Genomic DNA, 25,660 nt, shown 5'->3' on the forward strand with positions numbered 1-25,660 from the left:
CGTTTCCGGCAGCCCGTCTGGACAATGGAGGCATTCAGGAGCTGCAGAGATTGAGGATTTCAGAGGCAAACAATGAGGGAAAGACAAACTCCAGGGCTTGGACTGACAGGCCGAGGGTGTTTGGAGGCTGCAGGAGGACACAACCTGGACTAATCCTTCTTTCCAAGAGGCTTAAGATATTTGCATCTGAATAGGGGCAGGGAGTGGGGCTGTACATCCCTCTCCAAGCACCTCTGTCCCAGGTCCACCCCTTGCCACCCCTAGCCACGTGCCTGGGCAGGGGGCCGCCGGGGCTGGGGTGCTGGGAACAAACAACACCCACTGTAAAGCCGCCCTGGCAGTTGAAATGGCATTTAGGGAAAGAAGCATCAAGAAAGTGAAAAAGGAGAAAAGTAATAACTTCAGTATTTTGTGGTCCATCCCGTCCATAAACCAAGAGAGGGAGAATATAAAACCATCTACGATGAAATAGCACAGAGAAAGATAAACCTCATATGCTACTGCTTATATGCAGAGTCTTAAAAAAGCGATATAAATGAATTTATTTACAAAACAGAAACTGACTCACAGACAATAGAAAACAAACGTCTGTGTTTACCAAAGGGGAAAGTAGTGGCGGGAGGTGGTGGTGGGGATAAATTAGGAATTTGGGATTAATTGATATGCATTACTATACATAAAATAGATAAACAACAAGGACCTACTGTATAGCTCAGGGAACTATATTCAATCTCTTGTAATAATCTATAAAGGAAAAGAATCTGAAAAAAGAATATCTTTTTCCAGTAGTCATGCAGGGATGTGAGAGCTGGACCATAAAGAAGGCTGAGCACCGAAGAACTGATGCTTTCAAATTGTGGTGCTGGAGAAGACTCTTAAGGGTCCCTTGGACAGCAAGGAGATCAAACCAGTCAATCCTAAAGGAAATCAACCCTTAATATTCTTGGAAGAACTGTTGCTGAAGCTCAACACTTGAGCCACCTGATGTGAAGAGCCAACTCACTGGAAAAAGACCCTGATGCTGGGAAAGATTGAGGGCAACAGGAGAAGGGGGTGACAGAGGACAAGATGGTTGGATGCCATCACCAACTCAATGAATATGAGTTTGAGCAAGCTCCAAGAGACAGTGAAGGACACGGAAGGCTGGTGTGCTGCAGTCCATGGGGTCACAGAGAGTCAGACATGATTTAGCGACTGAATAGCAACAGTATATTTATGTGTAACTGAATCATTTTATTGTGCACCTGAAACTGACATAACACTGTAAATCAACTATACTCCAAAAATGTAGTCACAGATGGGAAGAAAGTGAGGACTGAGAGTCACTCTGGGGAGACCGGTAACCACCAGAGTCATCGCTGCCATCCCTCTCGCTTGGACAGCACATGGTCATAATGGCCAAGGGACCAGGAACAATCAGATGTAGACGTTAACACAAATGCTCTCCACTTAGTTGGTAAGATCTTATACACAGGAATCACAGTTAAATAAACAACTCAATGCTAACATTTTATAAGGCAATGGACAAAGTATGCTTCTGTCCTTTTCAAACTGCCAGTTTTCAATGAGTCTGTTTCACATGCAATATCATCTTTGCAAATGGGTTGTCCCTGGTGGGAAGAAAAACAAGAGACCATCTGCCCTTGCCCTGAGAAAGTCAAAACATCCTTAAACTGGGACACCAGAGACTGAGATGAGAAACACCTAAGAGTTACAGCCTGGAAGGAACCTTCCATTTGGATGTGGTCACCTGCCTCTGGCTTAAAAAAGCTTTAGATGGTTAAAACCACACAGCATCCTTGGCACCCAAGGTTGACAAGTGGAACTCACTCCATCATGCCCTTGAAGGTTTTTTTTTTCCCCTTCTGCCAAGAATCATGAATTTTCCTTGATTTTTCCACTGACTCATTGCTACTGAAACCATCATAGTAAAGTGCTTTGGGGAGACAGCTGGCCAGGAGTTGGGAATTTCAGGCAATCAGAAAGTGCCAAAAGTTCCAAAGGACCATAGGAAATCAACTAGTCGAAGATGGAAATAGGTTTCATTTCACTTTCTAACTGCAATCCATCTGAAGTGGTTGCCCAGAGGCCCTACAAAGAGTAAGGATTCAAAGGCTGTAACTAGGTGGGGAACATATGCTAAGGATTTAGCATCTAAGGCTGTAACTAGGTGCTAAGGGATCAGCAATGACTGCAAAACAGTTCTGCAAGAAGCCAAGGTCCAAGAGCCATGACAGTCAGGTCCACTCTCCTCTGTCAACCAGTGCACAAACTGAGACCCTGTGCAGTGAGAAGTGACCAGATTAGGACCACACAGTCACATGGCTACAGCATCAAGTGAGCCCAATGGAACCTTCTCGCATCTTGCACACACACACCCCTGTGGCCTTTGGTTGATTGCCAAGAATCACTAACCCACAAAGTGGTCACAAATTACTCAGAATTCCCTTTCCAAAAAATCAGCACCAAAAGTACTTCTTAATTATTTACTCCCATAAAGCGGACAAGGATCCAGATCTGGACAAGGACGCGGACTGTATGAAGCCCTCATCTGGGGCTTAAGAGCCTTGAAAACTCTGGAGAGTCACTTACTCACCACTAGATATAGTCTTCACCTGGAAAATTATTTCCACTTTTTCTCTCTCCTTCCAAAATTCTAAATAATAACAAACTACCAATTTCCTTTATGGCAAGGTTAGAGCATTTTTTTAGAGCAATGACAAAAGGCATTTGTACTGTTTCTGGGAAAAGTGTACAAAAGTATCAACACACCAAAAAACACCAGGTACCAAAAGAAAATACTGCAAATAGCAAAGGATGGTAAACTGAGATAAGTTAATTGAGGTTTTAGTTTACTAAAAATCAAGTTTTAGTTTACAAAAATCAATTTAAGAAGAGACCATGTCACTGGTTGCGTTCTGCCTTCTAATCAGCCCAAAGTTCTGTTGCTGATCAGCTGATTGATTTAATCACAAACCATCTTGATAATTCCACTTGCATAAAGTGTTTCAAACCCAGGCCTTCACATTCCAGGTTCAAAATTTACAACTCTGCAGCATGCTATACTGCAAATGGTCTTCTTTGAACTTCTAATGTTTACCCATAAAATGAAAAGCCTGTCAGTCTGTCCCAAATTGTAGTCTATTAGAGTAATTTATATGCTTTACAAGTTCTATATAAATCCTTGCTCCAAAGACGTATGAAATGCCATTAATTACTCTTATTAAAAAGCAACACTGTCAACAGAAGTATTTCAGATACTGACCTTTGCCATCAAAGAATAATCCCCTCTAGTCATAGATTTCAGAGATTCTAATATACACTTCTTTGTATTTTAGTTTCTTTGAAATTGGGATTCATTAGATAGTTGAGTGACAAGAAAACACATTTAACCATCAGCCTTCTTTTTAGCAATATACAAAAGAGCATCTTATAATGGGTGACATCTTAGATTCATTGAAATACAGTAATATTTGCTTGTGTGTACCTTAGAGAGTTCCAGTAAAAAAAAAAAAAAAAAAAATCTGATGAGATAAAATGACACAAAGGAAGCTCATAGATCACAGTACGCATCACTAATTTCTGGACAATCTCTAGCAAGTGGCCAGTCATTTTTCTGGAAAGATCAACTGCCTTGTGTAATAGCTGTATTTGTTAAACAAGGGGAAAGGTCAGCAGAATGGCACAAAAAGTACTGATTGTGAAGTGGATTTTTAAATACTTCCAAAGATAAACATAGTGGAATTTTTTTCTCTCAAGTATCTCTCCTCTTGTTACCCACATCAGGAAATACTGTTTATTTAGCATTACTCAAACTTGATGTCCAAGACTTTAGTTCAACTTGCTACAGTTCTAGAAGTAAATAGGGAGGCTCAGAAGATTAAATATTGGCTTGGTTTTTGTTTAAGAAAACAAATTCGCAGAATGTCAAAGTACTGGACACGAGAATCCAGAGAAGCATTTAGCCCCGGGTGCTATTAATTCCAGGAATCCTTTGCTAACGTTACCCCAGTGGACAAAGGACTGAGTTTAAGGTAGTTCCTACCCACAGCTTCCATTTCTTTTCTTTAATCTCAGTGAAGCTCTGGCTTCTTCTTATCTGCAGCAAACCTTCTCTTTACAGCTCTCACAATTACTATGTTCTGTCTGTTGGGTTCTGTAAACTCTCAATTTACTTAACTTCTCTATCCTTTCCAACATAATCTCAACACTAACTTCTCCATCCTTCTTTAGCACATCCTCCACCAAGTTCTTCATCCCTCTTTAGTACAAATTTTGCCCAACCCAATGTACCTGCTGTGGGGACCAGCTAACAAAAATTCTGGTTTAGGAGAAATTCACTTTTTTCCAAAATTGAAATAAGTGAAGGTATTAAGTGCTGTGCTGTTCTCAGTCTTGTCCAACTCTTTGAGATCCCATGGACTGGTGCCCGAAGGCTCCTCTGTCCGTAGGATTCTCCACGCAAGAATACTGGACCAGATTGCCATTTCCTCCCCCAGGCGATTAAGCACTGTCCTTAATTTGCTGGTTAAGTTAAACTTCAAAGCAGTTAACTCCTTTGGTAAAAATGAGATTTATGTGAGATGCTTGAAAAAGCTGTTGACTCTATTCAAATGACTACCAGGAAGATAAGGCTTAAGAGACAGGTTAATCTCACAAACGGTTCTCACCTTGCAACGTTTCATTTGTAAACCAGTTGCTGGAAACTCAGAATGTATTCTATTTGGCCAGCGGCTCTTAGCTTTTTAGGGAGATCACAAACTTCTCTGCAAGAAATCAACCAACAAATGTGTATATACTTTTAGAGAATTCAGATCTCAGATTAGGAAGTATGTGTGCTGGCCTGTACAGAACTTGGATCGTATTTATTACCCACTTCCTCAAAGGAGAACAAGGTGGTTCTGAAAAGAACCTTGGTGTAACACATTCAAAGCTGGCTCCTTAGAAAGCAATAAATATTTTTTTTGTTTTGTTTTGTTTTTTTCTAGTAGTACTGATCCAATGGAGTTAAAGAGAATGAAAAAGACACTTCTTTTTGGGGGGGAAGAGATAATTAAATAGGCCTTTCCACCCCTCCTCCCACACCCTCCGCAAATTGAGGACTTTGGAATGGAGAGAAGGCAATGAGACAGTGGGAAATGAATTTGGTTTTTAAAACAATGACCCAGGATAAAAGAAAGCTTTGAGTTGCTAGAATTAGCATACAGATTACAGGTTCTTCTGGGAAACTTCTCAAGGGGAAGTAAGTGATATCCAACCCAGGTATACAAGATGAATGTTCTTTCTTAAAATGAATTTGGGAACCTGGAAAGTTGGTTGACAGACAAGATATCTCACAAGAGCAGCTAATTCAGTCACAAAGATATATCATGTTCTTTCAAGGACCCTGCCAGAGTTCAGCGTGACATTGATCCAGCAGCAAGGAAGCAGGCTCTGGGTGATTTAAGGGATGAATGGATTTGAAAGGCATGCCTAATGGTTTCAAACCAACTAAGGCACCAGATGAAAAGCCGCCTTTTCTTGAAACAGCAGACTGTGTTTAAATCAGCGACTGCTTTTGCACAAGGTTATTTATGGGGAGGCAGGTGCATGAGGCTAAGGTGGTTTCAGGTGACAATGCAAATTGGAAAAGAGGGCCAGGAAAAGATGGGTGTGGGAACTAAATCAAAGGCCATCCTTCAACATCTGCTTTAGGTGTTTTGTAAATCTCTACCAAGATGTCAAGTCAGCATTTCGTTTACACCCAGGAGAATGAGATCGCAAAGGGTAGGAGTGCAAGAAAAAAAAGTGTATTTCAATCCCTATTTCATCATAGAGTGACTTGGTGAGATATTTAATAAATCCAATGCCTTTACATTGATGGCTATCCTTTTGCTTCTGTTAAAAAATGCTGGGCATGTGTCCCAGTGAGGTAGAGGACAGCCACTTTATCACAGTTGAACTTCGAAACCATATTTGCTTAGTAAGGAGAGGCTTAATTTAAGATCCGGGAATGACTGGTTCCCAAATTCCCATCTAGATTCCAGAGGAACTTTGCCCTTCGGTGAGAGGCCACCACTTCCCTTTCTCATTTGAGGTTCCAGAGATGGGAATGAAAAAAGGGTTCACATATTTCAACTTGACTCCAAGTGGGATCTCAAGTACTTTTAAGAGGGTGTTTCTCTAATTATGGATCTGAGTTGGAAGAAAGCAAAATCAAGTTTCCAACACTAGCTAAAACATGCTTATTTTGAGCTTGAAAGCATCTCAAAGATTATCTTCTCATTGCTTCCTAGCAGCATCTCTGGATGCTAGAAAAGCTACACCTTTGCTAACCTCCTTGGAAAAAAGAGGTATTGTGTTGCGATTACAAACAATACAGAGTAGACAAGTAAGAATTGACTCACCTCTTTGGCAGGAGAACAAAAAGTAAGTAACTCCCAGATAAGTACATTCTTTGGAACTGAACACCAAATGCTTAGGCGATCTCACAGTCAAGGGGAAATAATCAGTATTTCTGAGGAAAGAAGGTCCTATTTCTCTCTACAAGGATGAAATAGGGGTATTTCCTGATTTGTTACAGGTTTCCATATAAAAAATGAATCTGCATTTTGCTTCATTTGTCCTAGATGCTACCTTTAAAAAAAAAAAAAAACTAATTCCTAATTAATGAAGGAAAAGAATTCTGACTCAAATAGTTACTATCTTTGGTCTCCCTGAAAGAAAAACAAAGCTAAACTTTGTCATCTTTTGACTTGGGAATATCTTGTCAGCAGTTTATCAAGACACAAAACAACAATTCAGTACATGGAGACTATAAATAGGCCTGGAGAATCATTTAAAACCTTTCTATGAGATAAATCTTTACTATTTTTTTTTGTAGGAACTGATTACCATGCATGTTGATATTCTTCCTGCACTGTTTTTCATCTACAACTTCCATGCAGTTCCTGAACTTAACAGTAGATGGCTCCATGTTCCTTGTCGTTGAAAGGGCTGGTGCATTCTAGCAGAAGCAGTAGGCGCTGGTTTAGAAAAGTGAAAGGCTAATTGGGGTTCTGGGGGAAATTTTTTGAGAAATTGGTGTTTGTGATTGTGGCAAATTACTGAACTTTGGAAGGTGGCATTGCTCATGATATACAGTTGCAAACATACAAAGCCAGTCAGTCTTATTTCCTTATGTCTTGGGTGCTGTTTATGATGAGAATTAATTGTCATTTTCCCAGAGGAATAAAAATGATCTTCTGGATAATCAAAATCATCATCATCTAATTAGGGACTGTCAAAAAGAACTTGCTGAGGTATTTGAAACGTTCTTTTTCTGGCCAATATATCAGCCACTTACACATGTAGCTATTGAGCACCTAAAACATGACTCATGCAATTTTTTTGTTTTGTTTAACTTAGTTAAACTTAAGTTCATATATCCCCATGTGACTAGTTACTGAACAGCACTGGCTACCATATTGAACAGCACAGAGATAAGTAGTGGAATCATCATTCACACATGATAGATTTCAAGTCAAATTACAGAATATCAAATGGGGACACAACCTTAACTAAAAGAGTTTATGTTTCTAAACCCAATTTACCTCAGTAGGAAAATAACCTGATACTTAGGACATTTAGTAAACAAGTATAATTTTCTATTAACATGGTTACTGGGATAGTATTATTTTTTTGACTGCAAGTTCTTGAAAAATTACCCTTATTCGAACCCCTCCTCCATTCTTCCCTTTAAGATAAATAGAAGGATATTAGTGCTCTCTATAAAGCGCTTTCCTTTCTTACAAGACTAACTTGCGCTTTCTCTGTGTTACAGTAATTTTCATACCAGGGTTTCCTAATAAAATATGAATCAACTGAATGACTTCTAGACATAGACATACCTTGAAACAAAGTAATATACAGACCTAAGAAAAAATGACTGGTCAAAAGATTGGTTTTAAGATGATTGGTTTTAACAGTAACACTAATTTAAAAGGTCAAAAAATTTTCCTCTTTCAGCCTTCTTGAAAACTAGCATTTTTAAAAACACTTGTAGGAGAAAAACAAAAGGCAGTTCAGGCAAATAATAAATGTCTACATAATTTTCATCAATAAGAAATTTCACTCTCCTGTCTTCATTTTTGTGTACCCAGAAAGTAGCTGAACATCTAACCACAGATCATTACTTCAGCCTTCATTCTTCCACAGCCAATAAATGGTGCAAATGAATGAAGCGATAGTATAGCAAAATAAGTCAGCAAACACAGAGCTAAAAGAGACTCATAGATCATCTAGTTCGACAACTCATCAATTTCACAGATATTGCAGGCATAGAGAGAGAGGGAGTGACTTGTTAGGGCTGCAGACTGATTAGAACCCTAGTCTCTATTTCCAAGGCAGAAACCTGCCTACAGCACTTGGCTACATCTGTCATTCTAGAATAAGTGGGTTGCACAAAATCTAATTTTTATCAATTTAACTGCAAACCCAAAAGTACAACTGAAGGGGAGGTAACATCTGAATTCAACCACTAAAGACAAAAACCTCATCAATCTTAAGCAGTATTTTCAATAGTACAGGTTGTCTCATTACGACCACATGAAATGTTATAATGGCTTTTCCATTTATTATCTGTGGCATCAGAATCAAGATTCTAAGTCCCCACTTTAGAGATTCCAGATTCTTCTCCCAAGGAAGGGAGGATACCCTTATTTCCTCATCTCCTGTCCAAGCAGATACTCTCTCTGGGGTCATCCGAATGCTCCTCCAAAGTCCAATTCTTCCAGGCCACCTCTGGAGGCTGATGAAGTTGAACCCACCTTTACCTGTGCCGTATTAGGTACCTTACCAACACAGACCATCACCTAGCTTTGCCCTTTCAATTTTCTTAACCATTTCTCTTTTCTCCTAGAGTGGTGTTATTCGATTAATTTTTTTTTTTTTTTTTGTCTATTGTAGCTTATTAGCTAGTAGCTAATTTTAGACTGTAAGAATGCAGTGTCAGTAATAATATGAGAAATGTGAATTATGATAAATAATATTTAAATATTTAATATATGGATGAGAATAAATTAAATTTAGAAAACAATAAATATAAATGGTTTATGAGTTTCTATTCCGAAAGTCAGTATGATCTCAAGCATCAGATTAAGTGTCTAGTGGAGCATATAAAATAGAGCAAGACTGAAAATGCACCAAGGGTGAGACAAATTCTAAGACTTTAATAGTCCATTAGACCACTGGAAAGTACTAGTCTTAGTAGCCAGAAATGTTGCCACCTCTAGGAAAACAAAGGATTGACCAACATGTAGTAGAAGAATGCCAACAAGAAGCTTGCTAATCAGTAGCTGATCATCTCCACTTTTTGCCTGAAAGGCGTAACAGAGCATCAACTGTGAACCCTGATTTCTGTCAAAAATGCCCCAGGTCCTCCCTGGCCCAATCCCCTCCCCCCTCCCCCCACCCAAATAAAATAACCATTAATAATATGATCCAACAAGCTGCCACACTTTTTAATCTGTTAGGAAAATCTCAACAGCCAAGCATTTTTATTTTTATTTCCTTTTAGAAGTCACTTCTATATTTGTTCTAAACCTCACCTGACTAGTTGTTTTCCTCCCAAATCTCTGATCAGGCATATACTCTGGTGAACTGTAACCTCCCTGTTTCTTAGCCTAGGCTTATCACCATGGTCTATGTTTTAAATTAAGACACAGCCGTCACATGCTAAGCTCTAGCCGCTGTCTTCAGAAGGAAAGAATAATTATTCACCCCATCTGAGTCTGACTGTACCAGACATTAATCAAGAGGGCAAAAGCCTGATCCCTGAACTCTTCCCCTTTATGCACCCAGTTCAGAGACCCTCCCAGGCCATCAGAGATCGTCGAGGTCTAAATATAGATCTACGCGCACCAGCAGTCCCTGACCGCAGTCACATGGTGCTGCTGACGAAGGACTCCTTGGAGACGCTTTCGACCCAAACACACGTACACAAATTTGTGTGCATATCTATCCATATACACTATACCCCCCGAATTCGTTAGCAAAGATGGGCATATCCATCCACTCAGAAAAGAGGGTCGCTCCCTAGAGATGCCCTCTTGGTACACTTGCGCCACTCTGCACTGTCAGAGGACTTAGCTACGTTGCTGTCGCCTGACCTGCGCGGATCACGTTGGGGTAAGGTGGGAATCAATACTCCAGTGGTACGTAGACAGACAGACACACCCACGTACCCTCCAGCGCCCCTGTTCGGCTTTTTCTCAGGAACAGCACTGAAGTTTCCACGGTTCCCCCAGAAAGGAGCCTCCCTCCCGCCAGCAGCCCGCGAGGCTCCCAGGTACCCACAGTTCAGATTACTATCTCCCAGCCAGGTGACCCGAGACGACTCACCTGAGCTCAGGCAAGAGCAAGGGGACACTCTGTCCCAAGTAGCCAGCTAAACGGAGGAATTAAAGAATATCACCGTGTCAGTGGTAAGCACATGACTTCTGTTCCCTTGTCTCTTCTAAAGAGTCAGACCTTAGATTTTAAGGCTCCGACACCAATAATAAACAGCACCCCTCCCCCCCCACCCACGCACGAAAACTAGCCAAGAAGTAGAAGGAAACAACCTAGGAAGGGAGAAGAGGATGAAGAAAGGATGAACAGCGACTAGGACTCGGATAGATCCTCAAAAACTGTACCAAGATCTCGAGACAGAAGGCCTGGCTGTGGGATCCAGCTGAGAGAAACAAGGCAAAAACCTAAACCTGCGCCTTCCTGGACCCCATCGGCTTGGGTCCCGCACCTGTTGACACCGTGACCGCTCCCAGGGTGGCCCCAGACGCCCTCGGCGGCCAGGCAGGAGAACTCCCCACTCCACTCGCTTTCGCGGAACGCTCTGCACCAGGAGCGCTCGCTCGCCTGGCTCTCCCGCCGCCTCCAGGGGCACCGACGGCCGGAGCGAGTCCGAGAGCCTGGGAGAGGGCAGCGCGCAGCAGGGTCGCGCGTTCCCGCAGCCTGGCTCTAGTTTCGCCCGGGAGAACTACTGATCAGGAAACCACTCACCTGCAGATGGACCCCGTGTCCTCGGCTTCCCGACTGTTTTCCGTGTGCCCACCAACGCAACCAAAGGACAGGGAGCGAAAGCGCGCGGGAAGAAAGGGGGAAAAAAACCCCAACTCTGTCCAACCAGTCCCGTGCCTTGTTTATACTGAAACTACTGCCGCGGCCGGGGCGCACACCCACTTGGCTCCGAGGGCCCGCCCCCGCCGTCAGCCCCGCCCCGCGCCCGTCCTCACGGGCCAATCACGGCGAAGATCCCCGCCCACTCCGCCACCGCCCCCGGCGCCCGGGCCCCGCCCACGCGTCCCCAGGGGCCCGGGACTCCAGCAGCGAGGTTGCCTCGGTGACCTCCCACGCTGCGGAGGCCGGCGGAGCCCGGCGCCGCAGTGTTTACCAACGCTGGTTCGGCTCGCTCGGACGGCGTGCGCTTCTTCCCAAGTGCACCTGCCGGAGGCTGTGCAGTCATGTGTGTGCCTGTGTGTGTTCGTTTACTTGTGTAAATACCGGCCCGACTTGTTATACCCTCTCTATTAACATAATTATGAGCTAGAGGTTACTGTCCGTGTAACTTTCAGAAGAGAGCGGAGAGAAACCACAAGAACATTCGCTCAGTAAATGTTTACGGAAAGCCTGAGTGCTAGGGTTGTGCCAAACGCTGGGGGCACACTCCAGGTTGGTCCCTGCCATTATGAAGCTTACAGTCTAGTGGAGAACAAACATTAAGAAAATCGTCATCCGAACAAAACGTAAAATTGAGGCTGTTACAGGTGCCACAATGAAAGGGAACTGTGCTGTGAAATAAGATTCTGGAGGCAAATGTCTTGCTGTCATGGTAACCTCATACTTTATCATTGGATACTTGATAACTATTTTAGAAAAAGAGGTAAAACCCCCGGTACTTCACCTTGTATGAAGAAAAAGAGACTGGAGGGAAGAAAAGATGAAAAATAGGGGAAGGAAGAGATGCAAGAAAAGAACAAAATCTTAAAGCATCAGGAGGATACATGTGAATGTATGGCTGAGTCCCTTTCTGTCTACCTCAACTGTCACAACATTGTTAATTGGCTATATGAAGTGAAGTGAAGTGAAAGTAGCTCAGTCCTGTCTACTCTTTGCCACCCCATGGACTGTAGCTTGCCAGGCTCCTCTGTCCATGAAATTCTCCAGGTCAGAGTACTAGAGTGGGTAGCCATTCCCTTCTCCAGGGCACCTTCCTAACCCAGGGATCAAACCCAGGTCTCGATTGCAGGCGGATTCTTTATAGTCTGAGCCACCAGGGAAACCCAATTGGCTACATGCTCCAATACAATATAAAAAGTTAAACAAAAAAATACACACACACACACATCAAGACACTCTTGCCTGCTATGTGAACTTGGATAAGTAAAGCAGCTTTTCTGAGCTTCCGTTTTCCCATGTATAAAACAACACTATTCATACCTGGCCTATAGGACTATAAATAGGATTCCTGGGATGGAGGAACTTTTTTTGTCTCTGTGCCATCTTCCCTCCCTCCTTCTTCCTTCCTGGGATGGAAACAGTGCTCTTGAAGTTCACCTTGCCTATGCTTAGCTCATCCCTCCCCTCAGCTTCTTCATCGGTGCCTTCTGGGGCTTCTCTTTCACTAATTATACTCCATCTCTTCTACAAATGGGTCTCCCCCACCTCCCCAGCCCCCTTCATTCCCATCCCCTGCCCTCCAGGAAGCCACTCTCACTTATCTGAGCTTCTCTACAGTTTAAAGAAGGAGCCACAAGGCCAAGACAGCTTGGCATGGCCAGCTAGCTATTCCGAGTAAAGCACCAGGCTTGGGTGGCCCAGCTCTGTTGTGGTTGTGCTGGTTGGCTAGTCTTTCGAGCTCAGTTTTCCACCCTGATTCTGCGGCAAACAAGCCATAAGAGGTTGGGCAAGTCATTTCCAATCTTGAGGTTCCTGCTCCTGTAGCAATAAATAAGAGTTGGACTAAATCATGATTTCTTAATGGAAGTGTTTGGCATCCTTTGTAGCCTCCGGATATACCCACCAGCCCAAAAGATTTGCCCAGTTTTACATCCTGCAGTTTTTCTTTCTTCCATCCAAATAAAAGATGTTTGTTTTAATTTCTCAAAAATCTAAAATAGATGCTATGATACTATTGATTCGGTGCTTTTCCAAACCACATTCCTGCTCCCCATTCTGGCTCATCCCCCGGGGCCTCTTCCAGCTCTCTGTGTGAGAGTGACACATAAGGAGACTGCTCCAGAGTTAGGGGGCTCAAACTCTAATCCTCTGTCTCTTAGCCAGCGATCAAACTTTAGAAAAGGCAAGGAAGGATTCTTGAGGCCCAGCTGACCCATCGAAAAAATAGCAGTCATGCTTTATAAAAGCAAATTCTTCATGGAACAAAATGAAAAGGGATAACACATAAAATAAGCTTGGAAAAGCGTCCCTTGGAGAAGCCTTCTCTGACCTCGTTATTATTTTTTAAATTCATTTTAGTATTTATTTAATGCTTCCCAGGTGGCGCTAGTGGTAAAGAATCCAGCTGCCAATGCAGGAGACACTAGAGACCTGGGTTTGATCTCGGGGTGGGGAAGATCTCCTGGAGAAGGGAATGGCAACCCACTCCAGTATTCTTGCCTGGAAAATCCCATGGACAGAGAAGCCTAGTGGGCTATAGACTGTGGGGTCGCAAAGAGGGAACCCAACTGAGCACACATACACACAATGCCAGGTCTTAGTTGTGGCATGCAGATCTTTGGCTGCAGTACGTGGGATCTTATTTGCACCATGTGGGATCTAGTTCGCTAACTAGGGATCCAGTCCCCCTGCACTGGGAGAGTGGAATCTCAGCCGCTGCACCACCAGGGAAGTCCCCTGATCTCCCTATTTAAAACTGTAATCACCCCCCATCCATCTCATCCTTCTGTTTTCTTGCTTCTTCCATAGCACTTTCTACCATTTAACATACTGTCTATTTTACTTATTAGTATTTGCCTCCCTCCCTTCATTAGAATATAAGTTCCATAAGAGCCAAGTTTGTGGTTTGTTGTTGTAGTTGTGGTCTTTCTGCTGTTTCCAACGTCTAGAACAGTGTCTAACACACAATAAACACTCGCTATCTATATGTTGGTTGAATGAATGAATGCCTCGCAAATGGTAAATAATAGCTTTTATGAGTATGTATTTAGTTATTTTCTATCATGAAAAGATATTCTTTCCATCCTCTACTTGTTATAGTTTTTTTCTGGTCTTTGGACTCCATTAGCTCAGCTCTTGTCTCTGACATGTTGGTAAGCTCAGTAATGTTGGTCAAATTGATGCAGATAAAGCCCTGCTGAGTAGGACCTCACTTGGGTAATAAAAACAGCCACCTGTATTGAGCTTCTGCTATGTGGCCAGCTCTGTGCTGAACATTATTTTTCTTTCCTTTCCCTTTGGACCTGAAGCTTACAAAATTAGAACAGTCGTCACGACTGATTCATGTCCCACATTCCTCCTTTTATTTCACTCTCTTTCATTTCCCATCTAAGACCCCACTTCTCACCCAAAGCCACTTACTCCTTCTTACAGATGTGGTGCAGATGTTTGGATCTGCCTTTCACGAACGATGACATATATTTTATGTGAGCACCACAAGAGTTTATTTACCTAAACATTATTGTGCAATCCATCTCATTTTCTTTCTCATGGTTTTTTCTAAGTTTTGATCACCTATCCATCCATGTTGACATAAGTTGATGTTGTCCATTTCATTTAGTCACTGTTGAGTATTTCATCATATTCGTTTTATGGACTGACAGACTAACACTTTCACTTTCATATTTGGTTACATTCTTGTCTGTCCTCACCAAAACTCTGAGATATAGGTACTGTTTTCTCCATTTATGAGATAAGGAATTAAGGCTTAAGAAGGTAAATAGCTGCCAAGAACATTCAAATGGAGAAGCCATGAATTAAACTTGTACCTCTCTGATTCCAATGTTCCAATCCACTCTGCAGAATGGATATAATTACTGTAAAATTTTTGAAATAATATCTGAAAAAATCCTCTATTTCTTGGTCATTTCACATGTCCAAGATATTTCTGTTAAAACTAGTAGCTATGTGTACATAAATTAAACCAGAGTCTGGCTTTTTCATTGCTCTTAAAACTGGTAGATACATGTAGATAAACCAGAGACCAGTTCTTTTCATTGCAAAGCAAGGTTTATCACTTGTCTCAGACACAAGTTAAATATCATTATTTGTGGCTTATGATTTTCTTAAGACACAAGAAATTTAGATGAGAGTCTCACAAAGAATAACTGCCTTCAAATGCTTAAAGCACATCTTATCAAAGAGGAATAAGGCTCCAGAATACCAAATAGAACTAAATAGGGAAAAGTATAAAGGAATGGACCAAGGATTCAGTGTAAGAAAAACAGTAACAAAGGTCTGTCTAGTCAAAGCTATAGTTTTTCCAGTAGTAATGTGTGGATGTGAAAGTTGGGCTATAAGAAAGCTGAGCGCCGAAGTATTGATGCTTTTGAACTGTGGTGCTGGAGAGATGACTCTTGAGAGTCCCTTGAACTGCAAGGAGATCCAACCAGTCCATCCTAAAGGAAATCAGTCCTGAATATTCATCAGAAGGACTGATGCTAAAGCTGAAGCTCCAATACTTTGACCACCTGATGCAAAGAGCTGATTCATTGGAAAAGACCTTGATGCTGGGAAAGATTGAAGGCAGGAGGAGAAGGGGATGACAGAGGATGAGATGGTTGGATGGCATCACCAACTCAAGGGACATGAGTTTGAGCAAACTCCAGGAGATGCTAAAGGACAGGGAAGCCTGGCATGCAGCAGTTCATGGGTCACAAAGAGTTGGACATGATTTAGTGACTGAACAACAATGCTCCCAATAGAACAGCAACCTTTTTTGGTATTGAATTCCCTCTCTCTGGATCTTAAAGGGCCTTGCAAAATGGCCAAGTAACTCTCCAGAACACTTCCACATATTCTCTTTCATTTAGCTTCTTAGTGTCACTCTGAAATATGAAGATGAAGAGCCCAAGGATATGGAATCTTAGCTCCAGTTTATAAATGGCAGGAAACAAAGGCATAGGTCACACTGCTTATCAACAGCCAGTCTAGACCACATCCTCAGCCTCTCACTTTCAAAGCCAAGGAAGACAAACCCAAGTTTTATAAGTATGATGTACACTGCCTCACGTATATTTTGACAGAAGATTACAAGAATTTCAGAAAGCAGAAACAGGAAGAATGACCAGATGCAATTTTGAGAAAAATCATTAAACAGTTCCTAAGCAAGGTATGTTAGTATAAGTTTGTAGCTGATTAATTCGTCCTTTGTCTGAACTAAATCAACAGATAAAAAGAAACCAAACTCTGTAATAGCCAGGTACTGCACAGATACATTACTTTATATAAAAGGGCGGGAAAAGTGATTGCTTTTGCATGAGAATCAATTTAAAGGAAGAGGGAGGAAAGAAAACCACAAGATTCCCCTGTACTGCACCCTTTTCACAAAGGGAGGCTGAAATATTACAGTGGCGTGGCTCAGTAGAGACAAAGACAGTTTGGAACCAGAGGTCTGATTTATTGGGATCCTCTCTGTTTGGATTCTCCCCCCTCATTTGGCTATAATGGTATGATGAGATGTTGATTAGGTCAATTAGACCAGCCTGGCTCTAGACCTTACCAAAAACCCCTCATATTCCCCTGTTTTTTAGCATGATTTCCCCTGACTTCCCCTTCCTCATCTGAGAGCCTAGAATGAAACAGGGAAGGAAGCTGCTTGGCATGCTTGGGTTTCATGGCCTCTTCCTCATTCTAGCCTGAGGAAGATGAATTCTGCCCATGGGCCCTCCTAGCCTATGAGGGGGTCATGTCGGAATTTCACAGTAATAAAGTGTGTATGTGTTTGACACTGACCTCTGTTCCTACCTTTTCCTGGAACCTGAAGGAAGGATGGTGAACACAGGACTTGAAAATTTAGATATTCAAGATTCTAAGTCGCTGGCCCTTCATAACTATAAAATGAACCCTGCCATTTGGGAGGAATTTTTGCAATGAAACACATGATTGGGTCAGCCTTGGAATGGTCTCCTCAATAATAATTCCTAACAATTGTTATCATTTACAATGTTCTTTCACAGCACTGTCTCATTTAGGGAGAAGACTGAGTTCGTGAAGGTCACTCAGTACTAATGGTGGTTATTACAGAGGCATATATTTTCCTTTCCTGGGATCACCAAAAATATTATAGAGAGCCATTCATTTAGATTTGCTAAGAAGTTACCACTAAGTAAAAGGGAATTGACTAGAAAAGGTAACTTCAGGGAAGTCTCTTCCACACATCTAAGTGATCCTCTAGGTAACAAACTGTCACTGTTTGTCTACTGGACTCTAAAGTTGTAGAGAAGAATGTCACAACTGCATGGAAAATTCCACAAAGTGGGTAGGTTTTCATAGTAGGTTTTCAAAGTGCCCTAAGAAGATGTAAAAGCTATTATTTCATTTATACTAGATAAGAACTACAGGAAGGCAAATACATTATTTTTCCTTTATAAGCATCATTATTTTGTTCATTTGCCAATTCTTACTTATTCATACCAAGTAATTTTTGCAATACTCTCAGAAGGGATATTGATATTGAGAAGTAATATTGCTTGGCCTGATCATAAGGTTATGAGACAGTCTTATCATCATTGATTACATAATGCATAGTGATTTTTTTAATACAGAAAAAGAAATATTTCATAACCTTAAACACTATTTTAACATAATATATCAGTTTGAGCAAACTCCAGGAGATGGTGAAGGACAGGGAAGCCTGGTGTGCTGCAGTTCATAGGGTCACAAAGAGACAGACACAGCTGAGTAACTAAACAACAATAAATCATTCTTTTGAGTGGAGATTCAACTATATTTAACATGAATTTATTTAGATAAATACTCTTCATCTTGTAAAATCTTTATAGTGAATGGTAAACATACTATTTCTCTAGTTCAAATTTCTCTTTATAGTGGTTTGATCTGGTTTTTTGTGGAGGAGTTGATCTTATAATGAATGAAGAAGTTTTTATGTTTCAAATTCTTATATCCTTTAATATTGTATGATTATTTTGCTAGACAATCCCCTCAGTTTTGACTAATTACCAGTCTATGTCCTAGAACATTGAGTGTTGTAGGGAAGGGAGAAAATGAATAATAGAATAATAAAATCTTACAGCTGAGAAAAATTAATGATCATCTCTGTTCATCTTTCCCCACCTCAATGCCACCAAACAAGGCATTTTTTAGTTGAGGAAATTGAATACTAGGATATTAGATGATCTCTCCAAGACTATCCAACAAGGTCAGAGCCAAGGTTATACAAGTCAAAAAGCCTGGATGGTAAGTCCAAGACTTCAAAAACTACATTATTTGACTTCCTAATTATTCCTTCAGGGCTGAAATTTATGGAGCTACTTTGAGGTTCAGTTCAGTTCAGTTCAGTTGCTCAGTCATGTCCAACTCTTTGTGACCCCATGGACTCCAGCACACCAGGCCTCCCTGTCCATCACCAACTCCTGGAGTTTACTCAAACTCATGTGAGTTGGTGATGCCATCCAACCATCTCATCCTCTGTCATTCCCTTCTCTAGCCTTCAATCTTTCCCAGCATCAGGGTCTTTTCAAATGAGTCAGCTCTTCCCATCAGGTGGCTGAAGTGCTGGAGTTTCAGCTTCAACATCAGTCCTTCCAATGAACATTCAGGACTGATTTCTTTAGGATGGACTGGTTGGATCTCCTTGCAGTCCAAGGGACTCTCAAGAGTCTTCTCCAACACCACAGTTCAAAAGCATCAATTCTTCTGCACTGAGTTTCTTTATAGTCCAACTCTCACATCCATACGTGACTACGGGAAAAACCATAGCTTTGACTAGATGGAACTTTGTTGGCAAAGTAATGTCTCTGCTTTTTAATATGTTGTCTAGGTTGGTCATAACTTACCTTCCAAGGAGTAAGCGTCTTTTAATTTCATGGCTGCAGTCACCATCTGCAGTGATTTTGCTGCCCCCAAAATAAAGTCTGACACTGTTTCCACTGTTTCCCCATCTATTTGCCATGAAGTGCTGGGACTGGATGCCATGATCTTTGTTTCCTGACTGTTGCGCTTTAAGCCAACTTTTTCACTCTCCTCTTTCACTTTCATCAAAAGGCTCTTTAGTTCTTCACTTTCTGCCATAAGGGTGGTGTCATCTTCATATCTGAGGTTATTGATATTTCTCCCAGCAATTTTAATTCCAACTTATGCTTCATCCAGCCCAGCATTTCTCATGATGTACTCTGCATATAAGTTAAACAAGCAGGGTGACAATATAAAGCCTTGACGTACTCCTTTTCCTATTTGGAACCAGTGTGTTTTTCCATATCCAGTTCTAACTGTTGCTTCCTGATCTGCATACAGATTTCTTAAGAGGCAGGTCAGGTGGTCTGGTATGCCCATCTCTTTCAGAATTTTCCACAGTTTATTATGATCCACACAGTCAAAGGCTTTGGCATAGTCAATAAAGCAGAAATAGATGTTTTTCTGGAACTTTCTTGCTTTTACTATGATCCAGTGGATGTTGGCAATTTGATCTCTGGTTCCTCTGCCTTTTCTAAACCAGCTTGAACATCTGGAAGTTCACAGTTCACGTATTGCTGATGCCTGGCTTGGAAAATTTTGAGCATTACTTTACTAGCGTGTGAGATGAGTGCGATTGTGTGGTAGTTTGAACATTCTTTGGCACTGCCTTTCTTTGGGATTGGAATGAAAACAGACTTTTTCCAGTCCTGTGGCCACTGCTGAGTTTTCCAAATTTGCTGGCATACTGAGTGCAGCACTTTCACAGCATCATCTTTCCGGATTTGAAATAGCTCAACTGGAATTCCATCACCTCCACTAGCTTTGTTTGTAGTGATGCTTCCTAAGGCCCACTTGACTTCACATTCCAGGATGTCTGGCTGTAGGTGAGTGATCACCTACAGTGAACACCATTGTGATTATCTGGGTCGTGAAGATCTTTTTGTACAGTTCGTCTGTGTATTCTTGCCACCTCTTAGTATCTTCTGCTTCTGTTAGGTCCATACCATTTCTGTCCTTTATTGAGCCCATCTTTGCATGAAATGTTCCCTTGGTATCTCAAATTTTCTTGAAGCGATCTCTAGTCTTTCCCATTCTATTTTTTCCTCTATTTCTTTGCACTGATCACTGAGGAAGGCTTTCTTATCTCTCCTTGCTATTCTTTGGAACTCTGCAATCAAATGGGTATATCTTTCCTTTTCTCCTTTGCTTTTTGCTTCTCTTCTTTTCACAGCTATTTGTAAGGCCTCCTCAGACAGTCATTTTGCTTTTTTGGGTTTCTTTTTCTTGGGGATAGTTTTGCTTCCTGTCTCCTGTACAATGTCACGAACCTCTGTCCATAGTTCATCAGGTACTCTGTCTATCAGATCTAGTGCCTTAAATCTATTTCTCATTTCCACTGTATAATCATTAGGGATTTGATTTAGGTCATACCTGAATGGTCTAGTGGTTTTCCCTACTTTCTTCAATTTAAGTCTGAATTTGGCAATAAAGAGTTCATGATCTGAGCCACAGTCAGCTCCTGGTCTTGTTTTTGGTGACTGTATAGAGCTTCTCTATCTTTGGCTGCAAAGAATATAATCAAACTGATTTCAGTGCTGACCATCTGATGATGAACTTTGAGGTTATGGAAGTATAATTTGTTTTCAAATATTGATGACAAATACTCTCTATTAAATACTTGTTGATGAAATGATAAAGAAGAAATTCTTTAGATGTTGCTAATGCCTTTTATTAGATTTCTCTAAATAGTGCTAATACCATTTATCTATTTAATATTCAAGGTAGTAATATAGTAAACTCTTGGTTGCTTTATCATTAACATAACCATAGTTTAGACTATTAATCAGACTTTATAAACTGTACTCAAGAAATTCTGAAATTCCCTGGCAGTCCAGTGGTTAGGACTCTGAGCTTTCACTGCTATGGGTCTGGGTTCAACCTCTGGTTGTGAAATTGATATCCCACAAGTTGTGTAGCATGCCCTCCCTGCAAAAAAGACATCAAAAACCTTCTTTAGTAAGCATTTGCTGTTGTCATCATGAAAACATATACCTAAAAGGTATTTTTTATTTAATTTAATAAAATAATTTTCATAAGACTGTATCCTCTTTCATAAATATTATAGCATTGTTGTGATTTCTAGATAATTCTGTGAAGTTTAATTTTGTAAAATGTCCAGACGTTTTGACTCATGGACAGCCATTATTTTCATAGTAACAGCAGCATTTCTGTTCAATATATTTAAATATTGCTGTGAAAAATGTAACACTAAGTATATTTTTATGCACAAAAACATATGGAGCAGATCATATGATCTAATTATTTCACTGAATTAGAATGGCTGTCCCTGGGAAGGGGTGGGGGTGGGGCTGGGCATGGGAGACAAAGTGGACTCCAACTTTATGTGTTGTGTTTTTGCTGTTGTTGTTCAGTCACTAAGTCATGTCTGACTCTTTGTGACCTCATGAACTGCAGCACGCCAGGCTTCCCTGTCCTTCACTGTCTCCCTGAGTCTGCTCAAACTCATGTCCATTGAGTGAGTCAGTGATGCCGTCCAACCATCTCATCCTCTGTCACTCCCTTCTTCTCTTGCCCTCAATCTTTCCCTGCATCAGGGTCTTTTCCAATACAGTATTTATTTCTTTAATAAAGAAAGATATAAAACAGACATGACAAGATGTTCGATATTATCATTTGTGGGTGGTGACTACATAGGTGTCAATACCTTTTCTTTTTTAAATTTTGTAAATTTCTTCCAAAAACACAAAAGATTTTTATGGTGAAAATTGGATGTTTTCATATAACTATGTTATATAACCTTAAAATTATTTCTTTTCTTCTTTTTTTCTTGTGCTGTGCCATGCAACACTGGGCTGGAAGAAGCACAAGCTGGAATCAAGATTGCCAGGAGAAAGATCAATAACCTCAGATATGCAGATGACACCACCCTTATGGCAGAAAGTGAAGAAGAGCTAAAGAGCCTCTTGATGAAAGTGAAAGAGGAGAGTGAAAAAGTTGGCTTAAAGCGCAACAGTCAGAAAACAAAGATCATGGCATCTGGTCTCATCACTTCATGGCAAATAGATGGGGAAACAGTAGAAACAGTGTCAGACTTTATTTTTGGGGGCAGCAAAATCACTGCAGATGGTGATTGCAGCCATGAAATTAAAAGACGCTTACTCCTTGGAAGGAAAGTTATGACCAACCTAGACAACATATTAAAAAGCAGAAACATTAAAGAAAATAAAAATAAAAAGCAGAGACATTACTTTGTCAACAAAGGTCCATCTAGTCAAGGCTATGGTTTTTCCAGTTGTCAGGTATGGATGTGAGAGTTGGACTATAAAGAAAGCTGAGTGCCAAAGAATTGATGCTTTTGAACTGTGGTGTTGAGGAAGACTCCTGAGAGTCCTTTTGACTGCAAGGAGATCCAACCAGTCCATCCTAAAGGAGATTTGTCCTGGGTGTTCACTGGAAGGACTGACGTTGAAGCTGAAACTCCAATACTTTGGCCACCTGATGGGAAGAGCTGACTCATTTGAAAAGACCCTGATGCTGGGAGGGATTGGGGTCAGGAGGAGAAGGGGACGACAGAGGATGAGATGGCTGGATGGCATCACCGACTCAATGGACATGAGTTTGGGTGGACTCCAGGAGTCGATGGACAGGGATGCCTGGCGTGCTGCGGTTCATGGCGTGCTGTGCAGAGTCAGACATGACTGAGCAACTGAACTGAATTGATCTGAACTGATGCAGCTTACAGGATATCAGTTCCATGACCAGGGATTGAACCCAGACCTCGGCAGTAAATCTCAGAATCCTAACCAGTAGGCCAGGAACTCCCTAAATGTCTGTATTTAAGGTTTGCATTTTAAAGCAACGTATACTGGTCAAGTTATTGTTTTACCTTTTCCTGCTCATTGATTAATCACATTTATAAAGTATAACTTAATAAAAAAGTCCAGAGAATTCTGGACTCAGCTGGACTTTACCTGGCTCAGCTGGTAAAGAACTCACTTGCCAATGTAGGAGACGCAAGAGACTACAGGTTTGATCCATGGGTCTAGAAGATCCCCTCAAGAAGGAAATGGCAATCCACTGCAGTACTTTTGCCTGGGAAATTCCATGGACAGAGGAGCCTGGCAGTCTACAGTTCATGGAGTCACAGAGTCAGAGACGACTGAGCACACACACATGCATATAAACACATGAACACATATACACACACAAAATTATATATATGAAAAGTTTGTTAAAGAATGTTATGCATCTCACAGAGTTTATCAAGATGAGCTTTCTCTTGCTGTGATGTGACTGTGTGTGTATTCTCTTAGACTGTGATGTGTATTATGAGTATTAAACCCACAAAAGAGCTTTGAGTCTGGATAGAAATCTTCTTTAAAGTCAAACCTCATACACATTAACACCACTAGCATATGACTAATGTTTCTAGGGCTTGGAATTAACTAGTGATAACCTTAGAATCTACAGTTACCCACATAATTATCTCCAATTAGCTGTCTCTGAAGAGTGGTCAAGAATGAAAGGAAAATGGAGGTTGAATTCGTGGAAATGTCTATTAGTGGAATAGTCCATTCACTTCAGGTCTGTGGAGAGAGTCAGAGTGTATGTTTTCGAGATGTGTTTGATGAGTAAATGGGGTGGAAGGACATGCCTGTTGCCAGCAGAGGTGAAATTTGGAAAGAGATGGAATAAATAGGAATTTTCCAGTCCAGAATGTATTTCTCAGTGATTTTAAAGAGATTATCTCCCCAGAAAAAGCATGTAAGAAAATAAGCCTAAGAAAGACCAAGGCCTTCTCTATGAAAGGATGAATTTAACACCTCTCACAACAAGAAATCCGCAACAGAAGGTCAAATAAAGTATCTTAGCCTGGATAAAATCCCCCAGATATATGAAACATTTGTCTTAAGTTCTGTTTTGTTTCTTAAGAACTCATAACAAACTCTTTTTGAAATGCCCTGCCTTCCTAAGTTAAAAGTCAAACACCAGCTGTTACAAAAGGCAGTTGTGAGCCCAAACTTTCTAACTTCCAAAATACTAACAAGCTGTACTTTTCCCCCCAAAATAGCTGAACTGGGACATACTGTTTTGAAAATATCTCTAAATAGATACAATTTTGGCTAGCCCTGCCCCCACTCTTGCACCAAGGTTAATAGTTGACAGTTGTCATTTTTTGATTCAAAACATACAACAAAATAGAAATGACTGTTAAGTTTGGCCTGTGTTTTTCCACTGGTGAGGGAAAAAACCTAGCCTTTAAAGTATATCACGGTGATATAACTCTAAGAATATCTAACTTGATAAGGTGCCTATACTAGGTTTCACAATTTTTTACAGTTTTAGGCTTTCTTTCCTTTTATTTTCTTTTATCTTCTTTTTAAAAAAATTTCCCTTTCTTTCTTTCTCTGTGATTTACATAGCAGGGAAATTTTTTACTCTAAATCTCAGAGTAATTAAACCAGGAAGAAGCAATGTTTGAGTCTGTTAGACAGTTATTTTAGGGAGAACCAACCAGTATATTGAAATAAGTCATTTGCAAAAAAGGCTAGCTGAACTTGTTCCAGAGCATACAAAATGAGGAAGAAAATGTAAAACAGGACAGCCTGTTGAGAGCAGATAACAGAAAGGACTCATTTTCTCACCTGTAAAGTGAAAGCAGTGAACTCTCTTTGAAAGGAACCCTGGTCAGCATAGGAATAAGTATTAATAACAGGGATCCTATAGAACTTGGCTCTCTGTTGGAGAAGTTAACTTCAGTTGAGTTTGCTCAACTGTAAAATGAGGGGATTGGAGATTCGATTTCAGAGGTGTTTTCTAGCTGGCAAATACTACTTCATATTAAGACTGTTTTTAGTTGTCAGTTTTTAGACTGATTCCATCTGGATACCTCAGCAGCCAGCCAAGAGGCCTGAGGAGGCCCAGAAGTGATGGACTTGACCCAACTCTACGGACTTGGTTATGACTATAGTTGTGGTTATATCTTTCCCTAGACTTCAATGTCTGCATTATTATAGTGATGAGGATGCTTCAAAGAGTCCCCAGGGATCTGCTTTCACTTTCCCTAAGGTTCGGCCTAACACAAGAGGCAGTGGCTGCAACTCACCATCCCATGGCATAGTGATACCTCTCTCCTGGGTCTGGTTTCATAAGCTTTGACATTCAGCTTCAATGACTGAAGGTCTGGGGCTAATTTGGGGGACTAATTTCTTATCTAACAGATGTGCATTTCATATAGGGTGACCAAGCATCTCAATCTGCTCAGGACTATCCTGGTTCTGGGCTTCCCTGGTGGCTCAGTGGTAAAGAATCCACCTGCAATGCAGGAGACTCGGGCTCAATCCCTGGGTCAGGAAATCCCCTGGAGAAGGGAATGGCTACCCATTCCAGTATTCTTCCCTGAAGAATTCCATGAACGGAATCAGATGGTAAAGAATCTGCCTGCAATGCAGTAGACCTGGGTTTGATCCGTGGGTGGGGAAGATCTCCTGGAGAAGGGAATGTCTGCCCCCTCCCCCTGTATTCTTGCCTA

General features: G+C 41.1%; 1 protein-coding gene across 3 annotated transcripts in view; it reads right to left on the reverse strand.

The window, feature by feature from the left end:
• The window catches only part of RASGEF1B (RasGEF domain family member 1B), a 623,896-nt gene that overhangs the window by 26,900 nt on the left and 571,336 nt on the right, over nt 1–25,660 (reverse strand). Inside the window, exon 1 of one of the 3 annotated variants that reach the window (XM_043448128.1) lies at nt 11,017–11,165. The exons of the other annotated variants lie outside the window; for them this stretch is intronic. The gene's annotated coding sequence lies outside the window, so the exon portion shown is untranslated. Of the gene's footprint in view, nt 1–11,016; nt 11,166–25,660 lie in introns of those variants that run through there. 3 annotated transcript variants of the gene reach the window in all.

This window comes from Cervus canadensis, chromosome 26 (assembly GCF_019320065.1).
Source record: "Cervus canadensis isolate Bull #8, Minnesota chromosome 26, ASM1932006v1, whole genome shotgun sequence".
In the NCBI taxonomy this organism is placed as follows: Eukaryota; Metazoa; Chordata; class Mammalia; order Artiodactyla; family Cervidae; genus Cervus; species Cervus canadensis.